Source organism: Callorhinus ursinus, unplaced genomic scaffold (assembly GCF_003265705.2).
Source record: "Callorhinus ursinus isolate GAN/ISIS: 27379988/994484 unplaced genomic scaffold, GSC_fseal_2.0 scaffold12, whole genome shotgun sequence".
Lineage (NCBI taxonomy): Eukaryota > Metazoa > Chordata > Mammalia > Carnivora > Otariidae > Callorhinus > Callorhinus ursinus.
Window position 1 is genome coordinate 3,964,821 of NW_027397074.1, and position 21,935 is coordinate 3,986,755.

At 44.9% G+C, this 21,935-nt stretch overlaps 1 protein-coding gene and 1 long non-coding RNA gene across 4 annotated transcripts in view; one reads left to right on the plus strand and one right to left on the minus strand.

Moving 5' to 3' along the window:
• The window catches only part of LHFPL3 (LHFPL tetraspan subfamily member 3), a 576,078-nt gene that overhangs the window by 6,641 nt on the left and 547,502 nt on the right, over positions 1-21,935 (minus strand). The gene's annotated exons all lie outside the window — the stretch shown is intronic.
• LOC141373839 (uncharacterized) lies at positions 314-21,579 on the plus strand. Its single transcript, XR_012380180.1, has 4 exons — positions 314-432; positions 1,639-1,717; positions 2,531-2,663; positions 21,447-21,579. It is a non-coding gene; the product is annotated as an uncharacterized lncRNA (long non-coding RNA).

Below are 21,935 nucleotides of genomic sequence, written 5' to 3' on the forward strand. Positions count from 1 at the left end.
TGACAGACCCTTTCCATTCTCCCGGGTGACCATGCCTAAAACAATGGATTCTTTGCTAGTAATTTCCCTTTTTCTGCTCCCTCTCTACCTTTAAAAACATTTTCTTTTCTGTACCCCTTTGGAACTCCCCTCTACTTGTGAGATCTGCCCAACTCATGAATCGATTAATAAAGCCAATTAAATCTTTAAGATGTACTGAGTTGAATTTTTGTAATGTAACAGTAGCCATCCTAATGAGTGTGAGGTGACATTGTACTGTGGTTTTGATTTGCCTTCTCTGATCATTAGTGATGTTGAACATCTTTTGAGTACAGGCAGTTTCTGATTCCTCTGCTGGAGCGACCACATGGGTGAGGCCGTGGTAGCACATGGAGAGGGAGAGAAGCCCAGCTGAGCCCGGCTCTCCAGCCTTCTATTCCAAGGGGCCCACATGTGAGTGAAGTCATCTTGGACCCTCCATGCCATTCAGCCACCTGCTGAAGGCTGCCAAGTGACCCTAGTTGATGCCACATGGAGCAGGAGACTTGCCCAGCTGGGCCCTTCCTGAATTCCTGATCCACACAATTGTGAGATATAACAAAAGTGGTTGTCAGTAGCAATCCTAATGGGTGTGAGTTTTTCCAGCAGAACTTTGCATGGTTTTAAGCCACAAAGTTTTGGGATAGTTTGTTAATGCGGCGTAGAGAGCTGGAACAGTGGGCAAATGCCCTTTCTCGGGCTGGTTTAGATTTGCTGTATTCAGTACACTGTAAATGACCAGTGTGGCTGGACAGCTGACACAGTGCTCCCGAGGCAGAGAGGGTGCCGCTGTCTCTGACTTGTTTTTCCCTCTTGACCCAGTTTCTAGAGAAGCAACATCTGAAACCCCAACTTCCACTTTCCTACTGCAGCCATAGTCTCTCTCCAGGCGATCATTAGTTTGTCCCTCTGACCACAGGGGTTTTGGATCTGGGCTGAAAATAAATGCATGCTCACAACATACTTTGGCACTGAATTAAGAAAAAAAGTCCAATACTGATTTTGGCTGCAGTTTGATTACCACTGGCTTTATAGGTGATCAGAGGGTCTGAATTTGTTGTAGTTGTTTGTTGTGTAGTTGACCAGTGGGTTGATGAAAGCCAGGGTGTACTTCACCTTCACGTGCTAAATCTTTACTTGCACGCCACTGTCCCACTCACAATCCCCACCAGCACACTCCCGAGCCCCGACCGCAGCACTGTAGGAAGACAGCCGGATAGGAAGCTACCTCCCAGTCACCAGCCCGTCTAGATTCTAGAGTGGGATGGTGGTGTGCAAGTAAAGAGTACAAGCCGGAGGGAGAGGCCGAGGGAGAAGCAGACTCCCAGCCTAGCAGGGATCCCAGTGAGAGGCTCAATCACCGGACCCTGGGATCATGACCTGAGCCAAAGGCAGATACTTAACTCATGAGCTACCCAGGTGCCCCCTAGTTAACCTACTTTCAATCTCTGTTTTATATAGAGGACCTAAATAAGAACTGTACGCCTGACCTGTAGCCTTTATAATTCTGCCCCTTCTGTTGTCTTCCTCAGAACAAGAGTCAGGTTTCTACCTGAGTCTGTGTCTCCCGAATTGCAATTCTAACTGCCCAAATAAATGCCCGTTGGCTTAAATTTTCAGGGAATTCTTTCTCGGTCGACACAACAGAGGAGTTAAGAAATAGAAGAGGACCTCCCTGTCCCTGCCAATAATCCACCAGGTCAGTGCTTCTCAAACCTCAATATGTCTCAGAATCACCTGGTAATCTTGTGAAAAATGCAGAATTTGACTAAGTGGGTCGGAGGTAAAGCCTGCGAATTTGCACGTCTATCTCCCAGGTGATGTCAAGGTGCTGCACTGCACGGCCTGAGCCAGACACTGTGTCCTCTTCACCTTTGCATTCTCAGCTTAATGAGGTGCTTGGGATATCATAGGTGCTCAAAAGGTGTTTGTCGAATGAAACCAAAACAGGCACAGGCATTCATGAAAAACCTGACGGAACAAATCTTGAGCAACTTAGGAGAGGTACTCAGTGACTTGCAAACTCAGTGTGGATTTCTAGAGGCTTTCCATTCCTTCCACTGCCATGAAGGAGTGGAGGTGGGTGAGGGGCTCTCTCACCCGCCGCCCGCAGATAGAGATCTTAACACTTGGCTTTAATTACATATATAGTAGTACAAATATGTAAAGAGGTATCTGGGAAATGAAAAATGTACCATCTGAGACAGTCCTGCCACATTTTCCTCCTTTCTTCCCCTAGGTTCTTCTTTTTCTTAAAACAAAACAAAACACCAGGGCGCCTGGCTGTCTCAGTTGGAGGGACATGAGGCTCTTGATCTCGGGGTTGTGAGTTGGAGCCCCACACTGGGTGCAGAGAGTACTTAAAAAAATAAACTTAAAAAAAAATCTTTATATTCTCTGCCTTTCTCGCTATCTTTTTCTGTGTCCTACCTCCCTTTAGTTCTGAGATATTGATTTTCATACGGAGAGTTGGAGGATATTTGCTAAACTATTCTTCTGGCTACTCCCGTAGATCTTCGAACTGAGAAGGGGCAGAGAGTGGCCTAAGAATCAGGTGCTGATACCTGTGTGCTAGTCCTGTGTGCAGCAGATGACTGGACATTGACATCAGACTCAATGCTTTCTCATGTGACATTTTCTAGGAAGTAATTCATGAGAAGGAATTTTGAGTGTTAATTCATGAACATCTCTTTTCTTCCTCTTGTCCCCATTGAGAAATACTGCAGAATCTATTGCCAGCAAGAAAACAGGCACATTTCTTTGGTAGAAGTGTTGACAATAGAATGTTGGTGCTGGTTTGTTAATCCTAATAATATCTACTGTCCAGTTTTAACATGAAGCCATTCCATATTGCATACAGGCTGAAAGGCTTTTATTAATGAAGCCCAAAAAACATATGCATGGCAGGGTAGGACGTCAGCATCCTCAATTCTTAGTGCATTGCACAAGAACTAATAAATCCTGTGTCAATCTTAATGTGCCAGCCCCAGCTTAGCGACTTCTCTGCACTCCTCTGAAATTTTTCATGATTGTTTTGCCTTTGCATTTTATGAACTAGCTCATGACTAACACTTCACTATGTGGTCATGACAATCCTTTACAAATATAAATAAAAGCAAAACCAAATTAAGTATTACCACACACGAAATTGCAAATCATGAAACCCAAATGTGTTGACTTCTCAAAATAATAAATTTGTCTCTGTTGATATTGAATATTCAGCCTCACACATCTGCCTCTGAGCTTCTTCCCCTTCCTGTTCAGGGTAAGACTGATAATATGTATCATTTCCCTCCCTCCCTCTCTTTCTCTTTCAACAAGCTCAAATTCACAGGCTTTCTCTTCTCCACTTTCTTGAGAGTCAACTGGCCTTCCTTGATAATATAAATTTCCTGATTTTCTTGGAGGCATACAATTTATTTCTAAATGTATGTGTTCTGAAGCCATTTTCTCTGGCTTTGAATTCTAATTCCACCATTTACTGGTTGGGTCACTCTAGAGAAGTTCTTGGACATTTCTGTACTTCACTTGAAAAATGGGGGTACCCCCTTCCCAGGGCTTCCTGAAGATTGTGACTGAGATGATGCTTATAAGGTGTTTATGTCTTAACAGGAAAACCTGGCAAATAGGAAGAGGTCAATAAATATTGGCAGGTTGTTTTTATGGTTTGTTAGTTTTTTATTTTGAATGCACAATCGTAGAAGTAGCACTATGTTATTCCAGAAATACCACATACATATACTAACCAACAGTAAATCATGGAAACATTTACTTTTCCCAGAGACAGGATGGCCCAATGGTTCAGACTGGGGACAATGGACACAGACTGTTTGGGTGTGAACTTCAATTTTACTACTTACTGGCTCTGTGATTTTGGGCACATGACCTGGCCTAGTTTCCTCATGTGTAAAATGGGGGGAGACTAGTCTTGTCTATACAGCTGCGGTGGGTGTTAAATAAGTTCCCACACGGTGAGTACTATGTGAACTCTTCCTGCTGTTAGTATGATTGTTATTGCTGCGAGGTGGAGTTTTACCAGGTCTGTACCTAGCTAGCCCCTCACTCTACTTTTCTTAGAGCATTTAGAAATCTTACAATTGTAAATTTTCTCTGTGTCTGCAATGTGTGTAAATCCTCTTAGAAACTATATAAGGCTCTTGACAGCTTTATGACTCAGGAATGTCTTTCTCAAGGACAGGAGCCATCTCTTTGAAATGTAATCGTCAAGGGAGACAGCTCCCCCATCTCCCAGTTTCTGTGGGAGGGTAGGAGCCTACCTTCAGCGGCACCTGCTCCAAGTCATGACTCCTCTGTCATGAAGATAAGGCGAGCTTATTTTTCCTGTGCATAAAACCAATTAACCCAGATGGTCGCCCTCAATTAACCAGCTAAATCTAGGGTGAATGGTCTATAATAAATGGTCGTGAGGACTAGTTACCTTTTATCCTAAAGACATGTATGTTAATGGGTTGCATCTGCTTGGCTTTATAAAAAGGTGAAATTGCATTCTGTCTTTGCCTTCTCTAAACGGGTTGCCTGTGCCGTGCATCATGTTCTGGTTTAATGCTTTTTTAATAATTAAGCACTGAGTTTTTCTTTCTCTACTAGTGTTATAGAGAGGTTTTCCGGGGGAAAGATTTTGTTTTTAATTATATTACCTGAGTGATGTATACTGGTAAACCCCTATTTGTGCATCAGATAGCTTTATTTAATGCCTGTCCTCTTTTAGCACAGAATTTACAAGAGGGAAGGGACTATTAAAAAAAAATTCTTAGAGGGTACTAAAATCGGTGTTATTAAAAAGGGATTTGCTAATGATTACCTAATAAAACCCAGCTGATGCTCTCCTGTCTTCTTCCAAACCATTCTACAGGCTTCTGTGAAATTATGATAAGGCACAGCTCTTCAAAACCTAAACTCGTTCTCTTTTCCAGGAAACAAGGAAGCTTTTATTCCTCAGGATATGGACTTGAGTGAGTTGTTAGCAGGGAGTTCAGGGCCGTGAGACTTTCCGTTGCCATTATTACCACAAATTTAATAGCCCTCATCCTAACTATCCATATGGATGTTTGTTGTAATGAAATAAAACATTCAAGTATGATATATGCTTCCTCTCCAGACCAAAGGGAAGCGGACCGCAGAGTCCAGAAGGCAATTTATAATGAAGGTCTGACCAAGCACACACACATGGGCGTGCGCACACACACACACACTCACACCCACACTCACGCTCTACTGCCCCTGTCAGAGAAGTAGCCAAGAATTAATGCATTTAGTAAATGTGTGATCCATCACTGATTGGCTGACATCGGTTAGCCACAAATGACATAGTAATAAGGGAGAGCCAGAGATCACTTGAATTGGAGAATTTTAGGGCTTTCTACAATGCAGAAGTGAAAAGACTATGCTTTGCTGAAAACTTTTTAGGGGAGACTTTGCTATGGAATCAACCCCGTAGCTCAACAACACCCACCAGGCCTCGCAGGGCCTTTCCTCACCACTCCAGCCTCCCCTCAGGGGTCCCTCCCCTCCCACTTAATGTGACCTGCAGGCCTCAGAATGGATCCTCCAGGCCTGCCTCCCTGCTCCTGGAAGCACCCTCCCGCCATTTTCTAGCCACTGAACACCCTCTCATGTTTCAAATGTCTTCTCAAGTCACTTCCCCGGAAGGTCTGCATTCTGCCCCCATCATCCCATATCAGAGCTACCCAGTCCTTCTATACAGCAAGCCCTCTGAGGGCAAAGGCCCCTGCTGGTAAGCCTTTGTGTCCCAAACACCTAGATCAGGGCTCAGCAGATAGAAGATGCTTAGTAAACCTCCCTGTGCTTTTTGAAAGGAGCCTTAGGCCTAGTTATGGACTGAATCGTGTCCCCATAATTCCTATGTTGAAGCCTTCACCTCCAAATGTGACTGTATTTGGAGATAGGGCTTTTTAGCAGGTAATTAGGGTTAAACTGGGATCATAAGGGTGGGGCCCTGACCCAACAGGAATGGTGTCCTTCTAAGAAAAGAAAGTGACACCAGGGGCATGCACGCAGAGAACAAAGACCATGTGAAGACCCAGCAAGAAGATGGCCATCTGCGAGCCAAAGGGAGAGGCTTCGGGAGAAATCAGACCTGCCCACATCTTTGATCTTGGACTTCCAGCCTCCAGAGCTGGTGAGGAAATCTATTTCTGCCATGTAAGCTACCCAGTCAGTGGCACGTTGTCATGGCAGCCCTAACAGACTAAGACGGGTATCAACAAGGCCAACCTTTTGGTTTTCTTTGTTGGCAGGTAAGTTCCCCTGGGCCAGGGAGACAAAGTTTGCCCAAAGTCATCCAGCTAGTTAGCCGAAGACCTGGATTAGAATTCTGGGCTAGACTCACGTTCTTTCTCCACCAGCTTTTCTCTTTTCCCCAGAGAAAAACTTTTGTCAAGTGATTCTCTTAGGGATTCCACTTCTACGTAAGAAGCAGAATTGAAGGCAGCTGCCTTGGTCTCTGGCCCCGAAGCCACCCTGCCCCGGCTCTCCCCTCTTCCCCACCCCTTCTCTGCATTGTACCTTGGCGGCTCTCCAAGGATTCGCGGACTCGAGTTTGAACGACTGCTGTACCCCACACTGCCTCTATTACACATACAATATCACAGATATTCCCAATTTACCGTGTTCTCTCACACTGACATAATGCATGAGAGCCTGTTGTGACAGAGCAAAGCCACCTGGGTCAGTAGGGGCAAGGTATGATGGCACGGAGGGTGGAGGATTAGGGTTCCAGAGACGAAAAGGCCTCTGCAATTGACTTGACTCTATCCTGGGGAGGTGATAAAGATGACTGCAACAGATAAGGCAGAATCACCTAGAAACCGGGTGTGTCCCAACCACAGTTCTGGGATCCATTTTGTAAGTCTGCAAATATACACATGGCTCCCTCCATCGTGAGGGGTACTGAAGTTTTGGTAAAGCTGCTTTGATGATGACCAGGAGAAAAAAATCCTATGGCCTTAGAGGGCCCTGCCTCAGAAAGGGGCTTTGTAAATGCTGTATGGCCAAGGGCAGTGCTTCTCCAGACGTGGCCTCTGGATCTTCTTGGATCTCAATCACTTGGGTATTTGTGACTATGTAGATTCCAGGATCTTGGCCGGACTTAATTCCCAGGTGATTCCCATTTGCATTCAAGTTTAAGGTTGTTAGCCCTTGGGCTTTGGAATCAGAGAAAAGTCTGAATCTTGGGTTGGCCATTTCCTGGATGTGGACAGATAGTTTTACTTGCCATAGCTTTGGCATTCTTATCTGTGAAATGGACACAGTACCTATTTTATGGAGTTGTTTGAGGAATCAAGTTCAGGGTTTAACACTCATTCTCCCTGGGGAAAGACAGAGAGGAGATGAACTAGAGTAGAAGTGAGAAAGACCTCAGTTCTAAGACCTCCCTGTGAAGTTTTTACTATTTTGACACACACACACACACACACACACAGAAAAACCAAAACCAAAACCAAACACAAAAAAACAACAAAAAACTCATATAGTCTGTAAGAGCTTTTTTGGAATTGAGCACTTAAAAATAACTCTTGAGGGTTTTATGGGCACCAAGGATTACATCCAAGAGCTGGAAATACAACTCCCTTTTGAGGAAAGCCTTTGGCTTGGGGGAGGAGGGAGGGGCCAACAGACTTCACCCCAGGAGAGGACTGTCTACTGTTTTATGGATGTGGTCACACCCGGAGTCAAATCATGTCCCCAGTAAGGACATCGCCTCGAAAAGCCTAGAAATCAACGGTGATCCTTGTTCCCTGGAAGACTACTGGCTGAGATTTTAAGGTTTCTCTATGATGATAACAGCTACCTCTACTGAGCACGGACTGTAGGTAGGCACTGTGCTAAGTACTTAGGCACATTATGATGTTCAATCTGCACAAGTATCCCTGAGTGGCAGGTAGTATCATTAATTCTGTTTTGCCATAAGAAAACCAATTCAGGGGTGCCTGGGTGGCTCAGTCCTTAAGCGTCTGCCTTTGGCTCAGGTCATGATCCCAGGGTCCTGGGATCGAGCCCCACATCGGGCTCCCTGCTCAGCGGGAAGCCTGCTTCTCCCTCTCCCACTCCCCCTGCTGGTGTTCCCTCTCTCACTGTCTCTCTCAATGTCAAATAAATAAATAAAATCTTAAAAAAACCCAAACAACTCAGCGATTATGACCCTGAGTACTACTGCAAAGTTAACAAAGAGCAAAGGCAAACAGGATCCTCCTTTGCTGTTTTCTTGAACATTCTACTTTGATATTGCTCACCGAGATAATTCTGAGTCTTGAGATAGTCTTGCCTGTCACTCTGTTCCTTTCTCTGCTTTATACAGATGAGACAGGGTCTCAAATAATACCAGGTTGTGAGCTTGTGGTCCAATGAATGGCATTTAATGAGCATTTGTAAAAAATGCTCTGAATATACTATGATAACAATAAAGTTGTACACATAAGATTGTTTATCATACAAAAAATTGAAAGTAACCTTAATGCCACAAATATGAGCTTGGATAAATAAATTGTGGTACTTTCATATAGCCATTTTTTAAATGTTTTTAAAAGATTTTATTTATTTATTTGAGAGAGAGAGCCAGAGAGAGAGCACAAGCATGGGGAGAAGCAGAGGGAGGAGCAGGCTCCCCGCTGAGCAGGGAACCTGTTGTGGGGCTTGATCCCAGGACCCTGAGATCATGACCTGAGCAGAAGGAAGACACTTAACTGACTGAGCCACCCAGGCACCCCTCATATAGCCATTTAAAAGGAATGTAGAACTAGGGGTGCCTGGGTGGCTCAGTCAGTTGAGAGACTGACTTTTTGTTTTGGCTCAGGTCATGATCTCAGGGGTTGTGGGATGGAGCCCCACCTCAGGCTCTGCGCTCAGCAGGGAGTCGGCTTGAAGATTCTCTCCTTCTGCCCCTCCCCCCACTTACCAGTGTGTGCACACGCACACTCTCTAAAATAAAATAAATAAAAATGAATGTAGATCCAAAAAAAATGAATGTAGATCCAAATTAAAGGAGTGACATCTATAACATATTAAATGAAAACAGCAGGTTATTAAATAGAATGTGTGATCCTTTTTTGAAAATGAAATGTTTATATATACATAGAAGAAAACATGGAAGGATCTACCCCACACTATGCTAATTAAGTTCTGAATGATAGATTTAGGATGCTCTTTACTTTCTGTACTGATTTTTTTTTTTTACAGTGAGCTGAGCATGCATTATTTTTATAATTAGAAAAAATGCTCTATTATCATTTTGAAAATTAAATGCCTTGGAAGGAAAGGGAAATTAAACATTGTGCCATTTTCAGTGTCTTCATGGATTCGTGCTTGTTTTTCTAAGAGGGTGATTAGGAGATGGTCTGAAAAGTGAGCACACCAAAGGGAGAGCCATGTGTGTATTTGTAAGCATCCCTTAGCACGTCCACATATACTCCATGTATTCTGCAATATACCACTCAATACGTTCTTGTTCAATGAACGAGCCCGGAGAAGAAAATCTGTGATTGATACGCAAAGTATTGCAAAAGAAGAACACTCTCATAAGGACTGGAAGAAGTTATTAACAATGGGAAAGAATAACTCGCTTTCTTTTTCTTGGATTCCTGGTTAGCAGGATCAGCTTGTGTTGTTGAAAGTGATTCAACAAGGGGCGCCTGGGTGGCTCAGATGGTTAAGCATCTGCCTTCTGCTCAGGTCATGATCCCAGGGTCTTAGGATCGAGTCCCGCATCGGGCTCCCTGCTCAGCGGGGAGCCTGCTTCTCCCTCTGCTCTTCTCTCTCTCTCTTAAATAAATCTTAAAAAAAAAAGTGATTCAACAAGTCCAGCAGATAGATCCCAGAATCAGGGCAAAGCAGGGTAGGAGCTGTTTAAGTCACTGTAAGAGCCGGCCCCAACATGTTTCCCATCAACCTGTCTACACTGTAACTCTTTGTTCATTATTGGTGCCTTTGGTGGCTGTCACAGATAGGAGGGCTGAATAATGCTCCCCACAGCACACACCATTTCTCCTTTGTCCATTGCTTGTTCACTGTAATAGGACATTATTCTTCCATAGATAGGGAACAGATTTCTGGCTTGTAGAAAGGCTTGTCAACCTCCAACCCGACTTTGATGATTTTATTTGTGATTCTGGGAAATGGCGCTTGGCCAATACAATAGAATGCCAATCCAGGGATCGTCCAAAACAGACTCTTAAAAACAAACAGCAGAACAAACAAAAACCCTGAGACTCTTACTTTGGCAACTGGAGGTCTCTAATGGGAGAGGAAAGTTGGGGTACCCACAGGCACGGCACCAGATCAGCAGAAAGGCTCAGCAGATTTGTCCAGCAAACATGGTAGAAACAGAAATGATCTACCGCGGGGTCATTAACAAAAATTAAATGAACATTCAAAGGCCACCTACTCTGGTCTGTGGCAGAGTGTGAGGCACACAGGGGCGTTGCTGGTGAGCTTCCTGGCACCACATCTTGTCTGTCCTCATCAGCCAGAGGCAGGGAAGCAGACGCAACGCCCCCTCCAGGCCGTCCTGGGAGCCCCCTTCCGTCTGCGTTTCGGGTACGCGAACAACGAACGGAACGAGGTACAAAGGCGGTCCTCTCGGTCCGCCTGAACCCGGTTGGCTGCTGAGGCACTGGGGGGCAGAGGAGGCTTCCCTGCTGCTCGCTCTGTGGCCTTTGGCTTGGAATCTCTTCCTTCCTGCTGGCAATCTGTCTCCGCTCTGGGCAGTGAGGTTTTCACCAGGCGGGTGTTGAGAACCCACTGAGGGCGAGGCACTGACTCAGTTCCAAAGGGACCAACACAGCCAATTTAGGGGCGTGCTTTCAGCGCGTAAGTGTAAGCATCCAGCTGGGAGCTGTGGGCGGGGCTACTGCTGGAGGCGGGGCTACTGCTGGAGGCGGTGACTGAGCATTTTCCCCCGAGCTCTGCAGGGGGCTGTAGTGCAGGGCAGGAAGGGGATGGGGCACAGATGAAGAAGGTAAGTGGGTCTAATGGCCTGTGACTACTCAGAGCCTTCCTTAGGGTCCCCCTTTAAGCCCTGCAGGGGTAGGGCAGTGGGATGCCTTCCACACTATTCTGCTAAGCTGTGAAATACTCCTTTTAGATGTTTCCAGAGCCCAAGGACTGAATGAGGAGAGAAGAGAGAAGGAAAGAAGACCTCTGAAAAATACAATTAGGGTTGCTCCTTCATAAGAAAAACTGATTGAACTTACATAGCTTTGAGACGGTTACAACATACTAGGTGGAGTGTAGTACCTTGAATTTTTAAATTTTGATTTTTTTCAAGGCACTCTGTGCGTATTGTTAAAAAAAAAAAAAGAAAAAAAAAAGAAACCCTGGGGATGGTCTTGTGATGAGAAGAGCCGCCTCACTGCTCCCCTTCTCATACTGAATCTTACTCCCGGGAGGCACTCTCTTTTCATAGCTTCCGGTTTTATTACAGTAGCTCCTTCAATAGTTGAAATAGTATGCTAATAGTCCCCTATCTATTAATTTATCATGTTTAGATAATATCTGTTGAGTCTCTTCTAGAAAAGTGAGAATTTGCCTCCATTCCTCCTCACTTTCTTTCTCTCCCAATTTTTAGTTGGTCGACTTCATGAGTTTAAATAATATGTATACTTGTGGCTGTTTGTCCTGTTCTCTGACTTTAGTCAGGCTCAAGTCGTCTCTATTTGAGGTGAAACTCTCATGTATTAAAAAAGAGACAGGTCCAAAATGGAGTCACTTGTGCTAAGCCCATGTCCCCACAGACTTGATACCCAACTTAATTTCAGTTTTAACCTTTTCTAGGGGTGGAGTTTTAAACCCACCAGACTGGAATTAACTGGTCAGTACCATGAGGTAATCTGCCTGACAGACCCCTTCCAGACCCTCAAGGAAGGTGACCTTGCCACAAACAGTCTACTTGTTGCTAGGAACCTTCTTATTCTGCCCCCTTCTCCCTATAAAAGTCTTTCATATTGTATAGCTCTTCCGAGCTCCTTTCTATCTGAAAGATGAGATGTTGCCTTATTCATGAATCACTGAATCAAGCCAACAAAATCTTTAAAATTTACTTACTTAAATCTCATTTTTTAACACATATGACTGCTCCTTTTCCTTCTACCTTTTCAGCTCTGACTTTCTGACATGAACTTGATTTTTCAAAAGTCAGTGTGGGGATTTTCAGCAGATTAATCAATGAAAACAATTTAGAGAGGAACCTCCCCTCTTCCTTCTCCTGGAAAACTCAGACTCGTCCCAAATACCCAAATACCTTTTGAGAATGCTTTCCAAACATTGTCGAGGGTAGTTTAAGGCCTCTGATATCTACGTGCCTACACATGATTGCTTGTGCGGTGTTCTCATGTATGCCAATGACAGCAGTAGAGTCTTGTGTTTCTGTGACAAGGGTATCCTCCTTCCTGGCACTGGGTGAACCTCAGTGACAAGAACCAGGCACTTCGTATTCTCATGATCTAGTGGAATGCCTGGTGCATGGTAGGCCTTTGGTATTTGTTTGAATGTATGTGCTTTTCTATTACATACTTTTATATAATTAGACTCTACTGCTCAAAGGGATGAGGTATCTTAAAAACATGTCTAGGGGCGCCTGGGTGGCTCAGTCATTGGGCGTCTGCCTTCGGCTCAGGTCATGATCTCAGGGTCCTGGGATCGAGCCCCACATCGGGCTCCCTGCTCGGTGGGAAGCCTGCCTCCCCCTCTCCCACTCTCCCTGCTTGTATTCCCTCTCTAGCTGTGTCTCTCTCTGTCTAAATAGGAAAAAGTTAATCAGTGCTGTGTTTCTACTCTCACGGTACCCTGAGCAAGCAGGTATGTGTGTGTACATATGTCTGAAGTTCTTGGTCTTAGAAAGAGTGGTCAGTGTGGCTCTGTGAAGGAGGGTCAACCCATAGCAGGTGGCTTTCCTTCTGATGGCCACCCCAGGGGAACTGGGAGCTTCTAGAATGAAAGCCAGGGCTGCTTTCTTCAGGCAGGTACACCAGATCCACTTTTCTCTGTAACTTGTTCTGACTCTTAGGCTGTTGAGAGTTGTCACAAACAAAACTCAAGCCCAGCTCAGAAAGCCCCACCAATTACCCTGAGCCAAGGTGACCTGCTTCGAAACATATCCCGAAGATGTCACTTCTCACTGAAAACTTTTCACAGTTCTCCTGCTAAGCTTTGTTCACACCCAAGCTGACTTTATGGGGGGAACATCCATTTTCAGGCAAGTGCTTTTTGGAAAAGCCAATCCTCAGGGCAGAGGCTGTTGGTTCTCCACCACTTTCTCCTTGGGCTTGGCCACGTCAGTGCCCAGTGGACCAATGTCCAACTGCCAGCCCCGGCATCTTTTTGCCAGAGGACTTTCTCTGGACACAAGGAGCTTTCCCTTGCCTATCCATGTGGCAGACTGGAAATGCCAGGATATCACTGTCCCTTGCCGCCAGCAGTCCTTAGTCCATGACTGATGAGAAGACTGAGCTCCAGTTACTCAAACAGTCACTTGCATGATAGCACATTGGCTGCCCTCCCTTTCCTGTCTCACTTTCTCACCCCCCACCAGTGTTTTCTGGGATCTCTTCCTTAACACACTACTCACCCTTGATTTCTTGTTTCAGGGTCCGCCTATGGGGGAGCTCAAGCTAAGATCATATTCTTAGAGAATAAGTAAGATGACACCTTCCTTCACTCCAGCTCTTTCCTGCAAAGGAATCATTTTTGCTTTTTGTTTCGCTCTATGGAGCAGCTACTGATGTGGCAGGTTAAGCTCATCTTTGTGGGGGCCATTTATGAGAAACGGCTCCCAGCATAACAAGCTTTGGCATGAAAAAATACTATAAATTTCTTTAAGGCACAGGAAAAAAGTCACAAGGCAGATTCTCCCACCCATAGTTAAACATTGAGCGTAGTAAGCTGCTTTGTGAAGCTACATCAGGCTTCCCTTCCCTCGACCCCCGAGACCCAGGGAGGCCTGAAAGAGTTTTAATGTGATTTCTGGGATGTGCTTAACTTTCAGAGAGGGAGCAGCTTAGCCCCTGGGAGAATCCCATTAATATAATTTTGCCGTAGAAAAGCTTCCTATTGCCTAATCTCATTAACTCTGTTTTATGTACATAAGTGAGTAAAAGCTGAGTTTGTGACTTGGTAATTGTTAATACATAACTTTTGAGTGCTTAGTGGAATAAAGAAGAGATTTTCTTGTTGGCAAAGAGGAGGTCCAGCACTCCAGAAATGACCACTTACTGAGATAGGGAATGAAATCGGGACATGCCTTATCTTTGAATAGCCACCATAAAATAACACAGGGTTGGGTGGGGGGAAGAAAGGGGCTAGTTATCCCGTTCTTTCCTCCAACTCTCCTAATAAATAGGACCTTCAATATAGTCTGGAAACCACTTGTCAGTAGCCATCTTTACTCACATTTGTAGTTTTGCTTCATTCATTCAACAAATATTAATTGAGCACATATGATGTATGAGGCATTGTTCCAGGTACTAGGGTGGTGGGCAAAAGAGTATAAGTCCTACTCTCATTGAGCTTACGTTCAAATGGGGAGAGAAACAATAAGCAAACACATATATACTGTAATATATCGGGTGATTTTAAGTGCTATGAAGAAAAAGAAATCGGGATAAGAAGAGAGTGGCTATCTTGTGGGTAGGTGGTCAGGGAAGGGTTCTCTGCATGAAGCGAGGGAACGAGATATTTGAGGGATCTCCAGCTTCCAGGGGGAGACATCATCAAAAGCAAGGGCAGGAGGAAGAGCAGAGAAGCCAGGGTACTGGACATAGGAGATGGACCAACAACGTGGATGGGACAAGTCTGGTAGGAGCTGAGGACCACAGTAAGGCATTTTGGTGTTAATGTGATCAGAAGTCACTGGAGTTTAGGGAAAAGGGGAGGGAGGGGGTCCAAGGTTCAATGGTGGCTATGTGTGGCATCCAGACTGTAGGGGTACCAGTGGAAGCAGAGGGGACAAGAGGCAATGAAGTGTTCTGGGTGAGAGGCGATGTTCACAGGGGTGCAGGTGGAGAGACGGGGCTCAGAAGCAAGATGCATTCTTAAGGTAGAGCAGCAAGATCTGGTGATAGGTTGGATGAAGAGTGTGTGTGTGTGTGTGTGTGTGTGTGAGAGAGAGAGAGAGAGAGAGAGAGAGAGAGAGAGATTGATCGATTGATGGATGACTCCAAAGTTTTTGATCCATTTGGGCGAGTGGGGTGCTATTTACTGGGATGGGGACCACTAGGGGAGAAACAGGTTATTTTGGAGAAAAATCAGGAGTGTAGTTTTGCACCTGTTAAAAGTGTGAGCTGCCAGTAGACATGTAGGTGGAGATGAGAGTCTGTGGTTAGACAGAAGGATCTGGAGTGCAAGGCAGAGGTGGGGACTGGAGTTTCATAGGTGGGAGTCATCTGTTGTACAGAGGGTATTTAAACCCATGAGACTAGAATTCATCTGAGGGCCTGTAAAAGGGAAGATGGGAAGCCCAAGGACGGGGGCCTAGGCCAGGCTTGCCTTTAGAGGGAGGAGAAGTGGTCTGGGAGGAGGAAAGGGGAACAAGGGAACAATCGCCCCCTTGCAGCTTCATATTAAAAAATTAAACTGAAGAGCTTATAAACTAGAAGAGTCGTGATCGTCTCTGTAATAGAGCGGAAGGGACAGCAGCGGGGTCCTTTCTCCATCAGGCCATTCTGTCCTTCCATGAGTTCGGAGGACTGAGAGCTGAGGAGGTGGGGCTTTTTGAGAGGGTTCTTCCTGTTTCCTCTCCGCGCCCCCCCCCAACCTGCCACTGAATTGCAGGGGGCCGAGGGCAGCAGGAATGCGCTCCTAAGTCCCACACTCTTCCCTTCAACGTGCATATAAAGCCTTCCCCCCAGGAAGTGGGTCATGAGGAAGGTCGATTTTCTTTAAACATCCATCCCATGTGGTTCACCAATTAGAAATTCGTGAAGGTTTGCAAAATGTCAGAATGCAAATTCTCCTGAAAGGGGAGTTTATTTGTTCTTCACAGTTCAGTGTGAATTAATTTAATCAGATAATCAGCGAATTTCCCTCCTAACAGCTGGTTGAGACCAATCTGCACTGTATCTCTATTAAAAAAAAAAATCACTAAGGATATGGTGCATAAGAGTCAGTTAGGAAACATTAAAATGCAGAGTCCTAGGTTCCATCCCCAGAAACTTCGACTTTGTAGGTCCAGGTGATTCTGATGCAGGTGGCTTGCGAACCACCCTGGGAAATATTGGGGTACAGAAGATAGAATGAACTTTGAGGGACATAGGGTATTTTTGGCAAGCTGCTAGAAGGAAGACCTTTGAATTGACAGAACGGAGTAGGTCTCAGTGTCCCTGTGGAAGGACAGAGGAAGGGGGAAGAGATCCCAGTACAGAAGGGAACAGAAGGAAGTTAATGTCTTCTCTCTGATGTTGTTAGCACCTGACACCGCCCTAGGACTTCCAGGGTGTACCCAGGAACTGAACGTTTATCACACACCAGGCACAGCATTGGGTTTTAAGGACTTTCCAGGTACTGGGGTGCCCGGCTAGCTCAGTTGGAAGAGCGTGTGATCTTGATCTTGGGGTCGTGTGTTCGGGCTCCACGTTGAGGGTAGAGATTACATAAATAAATAAAACTAAACCCAAAACTTTCCAGGCACTATTTCATTTAATTCTTACTACCTTCCTCTGAGGGAGGTACTTTATAATGCCTGTGCATGGATTAAAGAGGACCCAAAGGTTTTAAGTGGGAGATCCAGCTCCGTCTGGAATCCCTGCCTGGGTGACTCCAAATCCACGTGTTCAACCACTGTGTTGCACTGTTGAAATGCACAGTGTGGGCATCGATGCTCAAAGGGAAGCCTGGCATGATCACCTAGGTGTTGAGGAGCAAGCCACAAAGGCTCGGCGACCTGCATGCTTTCCTCCGGGATGGGCGCTTTGGTGCCCCCTAGTGGCCACTAACCCGGTGTGCTGAGAAATACCAGGATGACCAATCAATGAACAGAGAACAGTCAATGAACCAAGTCATAACAGAGGGAAACAGGAGGTCTACAGGACTGAAACATAAGTGATTCTTAAAATACCAGCCTCTCACCTGATTAAACACGCAAACCCTCTACTCCTAGTATCTGAGCATTTCCACGGAGCGTGAGTTAAGAGCTATGTTACCATCTTCTGCCTCAGTGACACGTGACACACTGATTTCCAGATTACAAGCCACAGCCTTTTAACCTGATCACAGCTGCATACACCTTCCCTCCAACCATTAGACTCAGAGAACTGGCTTCATTTTCATTAATCAGTAAGAAAGAGCTCCCCAGCTTGTCTACTCTACTAGGCCTGCTTCTATTTTTAACAGTCTGTCTGCCAAAGCACTAGTGGGCTAAAAATAGACTTACTTATAATACAATTCATCATGTACTCAGCTGCTGGGAGGAAGCTTAATTTGAGCTTCATCCAAGACGAAATACCTTTAAGAAACACATTATTTCACGTAACTATTTATTAATATCATTTTTTTTTAGGAAGACCTTGATACGAACCCTTTGCTATAGATCTTGGAAATGAGAGAATTTTCGTCTGGTTTGAAGAGGTTCCCACAACACTATTTTGCTATAGTACTGGCCAAGGTTATAAAATGCTTTGGGACCTCTTTTTCCTTAACTTCAAACTCTTTTGGTCTCTCCTTGATTGTAATCAGTTTTAATTCTAGATCTCTGCTTCAACTTGATCTAGGTGAATTGGATCATCTTTTAAAACTAGGGTTGCCGGATTTAGCAAATAAAAATACAGAATTCCTAAATTTCAGATAAACACTGAATGGTTTTTTGGTATAAGTAAATATTTGGGGCCTACCCCAATACTGCATAGTTTGTCTTAGACTTTCCCATTTTTTTTAAAGATTTTATTTATTTATTTGAGAGAGAGAGAGAATGAGAGATAGAAAGCATGAGAGGGAAGAGGGTCAGAGGGAGAAGCAGACTCCCTGCTGAGCAGGGAGCCCGATGCGGGACTCGATCCTGGGACTCCAGGATCATGACCTGAGCCGAAGGCAGTCGCTTAACCAACTGAGCCACCCAGGCGCCCAGACTTTCCCATTTTTTAAAAAGATTTTTTTTTTATTTATTGGAGAGACAGAGAGAGAGCAGGAGCAAGGGAAAGGGAGAAGCCGACTGCCCACTGAGCAGGGAGCCCAATGCGGGGCTTGATCCCAGGACTCCGGGATCATAACCTGAGCTGAAGGCAGATGCTTAACTGACTGAGCCACCCAAGACTTTCCCGGTTTTAGCACTGAAAGTTGTATGTTTGGGAACACCCTCGATCCCAGGCAAATGAGAACCCTAAATATGATACAAACCATACCCCCATCTTGAGGATTTGCTACCCACTGAAAAGTCCTATGGAAGAGAAACTGTTCTTTGTATAAGTTTTATTGAGATGCAATTCACCTACCATGAGTTTCGTCTTCCAGTGTACAATTCATTGATTTTTAGTATTTTCATGGAGTTGTGTAACCAGCACTACTAAGGAACTGTAGAATATTTTCATCACCGCAAACACCCTATACTTTCCCATTCTCCCCCGCTGCAGACCCCGGCAGCACTAATCAGCTCTGTCTCTATGGACTTGCCTATTGTGGACATTTCATACAAATGAAATCCTGCAATAGATGGTCCTTTAGGACTGGTTTCTTTTAGTTACCATGAGGATTTCAAGGTTTGTCTATGCTGTAACATGAATCAGTTTTTGGTTCTTTTTTCTTCATTGCCAAATAGTACCCATTGTATGAATATAGCCCATTTTGTTTATGAAATCTTCAATGGACGGTTATTTGGGTTGTTTTTTTCCACCTTTTGGCTATTATGGGTAATGCTCTACTAACTGCTCTGAACATTCTTGGGGGAGTTTTTGTGTGTACGTATGTTTTCATTTCTCTTGAGTGTATACCTAGGAGTAGAATTGCTGGATTCAACTGCAACTGTTTAACTTTTTGAGGATTTTCCAAACTATTTTCCCAAGAGTCTGCATCATTTTACACTCCCATCAACAATAGAGGAGAGTTTCAATTTCTCCACTTGTTAGTGTCTATCTTTTTGACCCCAGCCATCATGGTGGTTGGGAAGTGGTCCTTCTTTGCAGTTTTGATCTGTATTACTCTAATGACTGATGATGTGGAGTATCTTCTCATGTGCTTATTTGCCATCTGCATATCTTGTGTGTGTCATTTGGAGAAATGGCTATTGAGATTCTTTGCCCAGTTTTTAAGTGGGTTACTCGCCCTTTTGTTCAGTTTTAAGAATTTTTTAAGAAAGATTTTATTTACTTGAAAGAGCGAGTGAGAGAGTGAGAGAGTGAGAGAGAGCGAGAGAGAGCAAGAGCAGGGGGAGGGGCAGAGGGAGAGGGAGAAGCAGGTTTCTGGCTGAGCAAGGAACCCGATGCGGGGCTCGATCCCAGGACCCTGGAATCATGACCTGAGCTGAAGGCAGACGCTTAAGCTGACTGAACCACCCAGGCATCCCGAGTGTTAAGAATTCTTTATATAATTTGGATAAAAGTGCCCTATCAGGTATGTAATTTGCAAATAACTTTCCCAGTCTGTGGGTTGCTTCAGAAACATGTTTTTGAGCCAGTGTTCCCCAAATGTTATTAGACCCTGGAGTTCTTCATTTCGAGCATCTATTCAGTATTGAGTTTAAACTGTTTGCCAGGCACTGGGGCTCCTGGGGTGAAGAGGAGCTGCCGGGAGGACCTCACAGTCTGGTGTGGGACAGAGAAGCAGGCAAACAAATGGTTTTAGGGAGACTGGGGAGGGAAAAATTTCATAAATATAGGGTTCATTTCCCTTTATCTCTAGCCTTTGGTGCAGTATGGGACACATAGTGGCGATCAATAAATATTTGAAATTGGGGTGCCTGGGTTGCTTAGTCGTTAGGCGTCTGCCTTCAGCTCAGGGCATGGTCTCAGGGTCCTGGGATCGAGCCCCGAGTCGGGCTCCCTGCTCTGCGGCAAGCCTGCTTCTCCCTCTGCCTGCCGTTCCCCCTGCTTGTGTTCCTTCTCTCGTGGTGTCTCTCTGTCAAATAAGTAAATAAAATCTTTAAAAAACTTGACAGAGAGAGACACCGCGAGAGAGGGAACACAAGCAGGGGGAGTGGAAGAGGGAGAAGCAGGCTTCCCGCCGAACAGGGAGCCTGACGCGGGGCTCGATCCCAGGACTCCGGGATCATGACCTGAGCTGAAGGCAGACGCTTAACGACTGAGCCACCCAGGCGCCCCAAAAATAAATATTTGAAATAAAAATTGAATCAGGATTCAATAAACTGGAAATCCTCCTGCCTCTATTGTGTGTGGAGTTGTGATGTTTTTGTTTGTCATGTAATTTAAAGCATTCTAAAAGGCTTGTTGAGGTCTGAAAAATCTCCTCTATCTGCTACTAGCAAGTAACATTTCCATCACCTTTAAACATGTCTGAAGCTTTGAAGATCTTGGTTAAAATAGAGCTATATTATCTGAGAGCTATTATCAGTCACGTAAGATTTTCTTCTGAATTAATTCCCGCAGATGGACCCTAATGACTTGCCAGAACTCAGGACTAGTAAATTTTCCCCAGAGTGTGGAGCTGGCTTACATCTGGTGGGCTGGAGGGAGGGTGGTAGGAGGGGTGAGGACCTGGGGGTGGGTGCAGGGAGGTACTGGTAAGGGGGTCAAAGAAAGGAACATGAAGAGCACCAAAACCAAATTTGGACTGTACAATTGTGCCAGGGCCTGCCTTGTTTATGGGGAATGAGCAGTCCACCTCACGAACAGAAAGGACAAATTCATGTAAAATTATTCTCTGCAAGAGCCATCAAACTGCAGAGTTTTAATGTCATGGGATTAGGGGTGATGGATGAGCCCGGATCAACTTGTTTGTATTGTGATTGCTCAGAGCCTCCTGAAACCCAACTCACTGGAACATAAGAAAAAATGACCTTAGCATTAAAAAGGCTCCCTTTTAGGCACCAAAACACTGTCAGCAGAAAGACACTCTTGAAAAATCTCTCCCATCTCTTTTTAAATAAATCAAATATTAATTAAAGCAAATAAATTAGATTGCAATTATGTGCAATTGTGAATTGTAGTATTGAGAGGAAACGCTCTTCAGTACAGTTAATTGGCATCAATTGTGATTTGTCCAAATTAATTTAATATCCAGAGTGAGGTTAATATTTTGAACATTTTAGTAATAAAGAGAATTAGAGGAATAAGATCAGAGCAGCTTCCAGCTCTATACAGATGACATTTCTTGGGAGTCCTATCACATTTCCGGGCTCACCTTGTGGCCACACCAACATCAGTGCTTATGTCAGGGAGGGAGGGCTCCGTGGGCCAGTTTTCATTAGGGATTTCCAAAAGCTTGTCCACCACCCCCCCGCAACTGTTTCCCTGCAGAAGCACTGTCAGGCCCTTTCCACAACCTTCTGAGGGCTGCCGAGACCATGAGACCAGCTTTGTAACTGGGTGAACTGCAGGCCTTGCTCCGACTCTGTGATCTCCCACTCTGTGAAGCCAGCGCACGAAGGCAGTGTGATCTTCGTGCCTGAAATCCCTTCAGAAATGTAGGAAGAGAAATAAAATGTGTGTGGGACAGTGTATAAGCACATTCATATATTTTTTAAAACGATTTATTTATTCGAGAGAGAGAACGTGCATGTGTGTGAGCGTGATGGGGGAGGGGGAGAGGCAGAGGGAGAGAAAGAATCTCAAGCAGACTCCCCGCTGAGCGTGGGGTCCGACTCGGGGCTCGATCTCACGACCCTGAGATCATGACCTGAGCCGAAACCAAGAGTCGGTGGTCTAACTGAGCCACCCAGGCATCCCACATTCATGTATTGTTACGAATCAGAATTTGAAAAACCAACATGCTGGTTTTAGATTTTT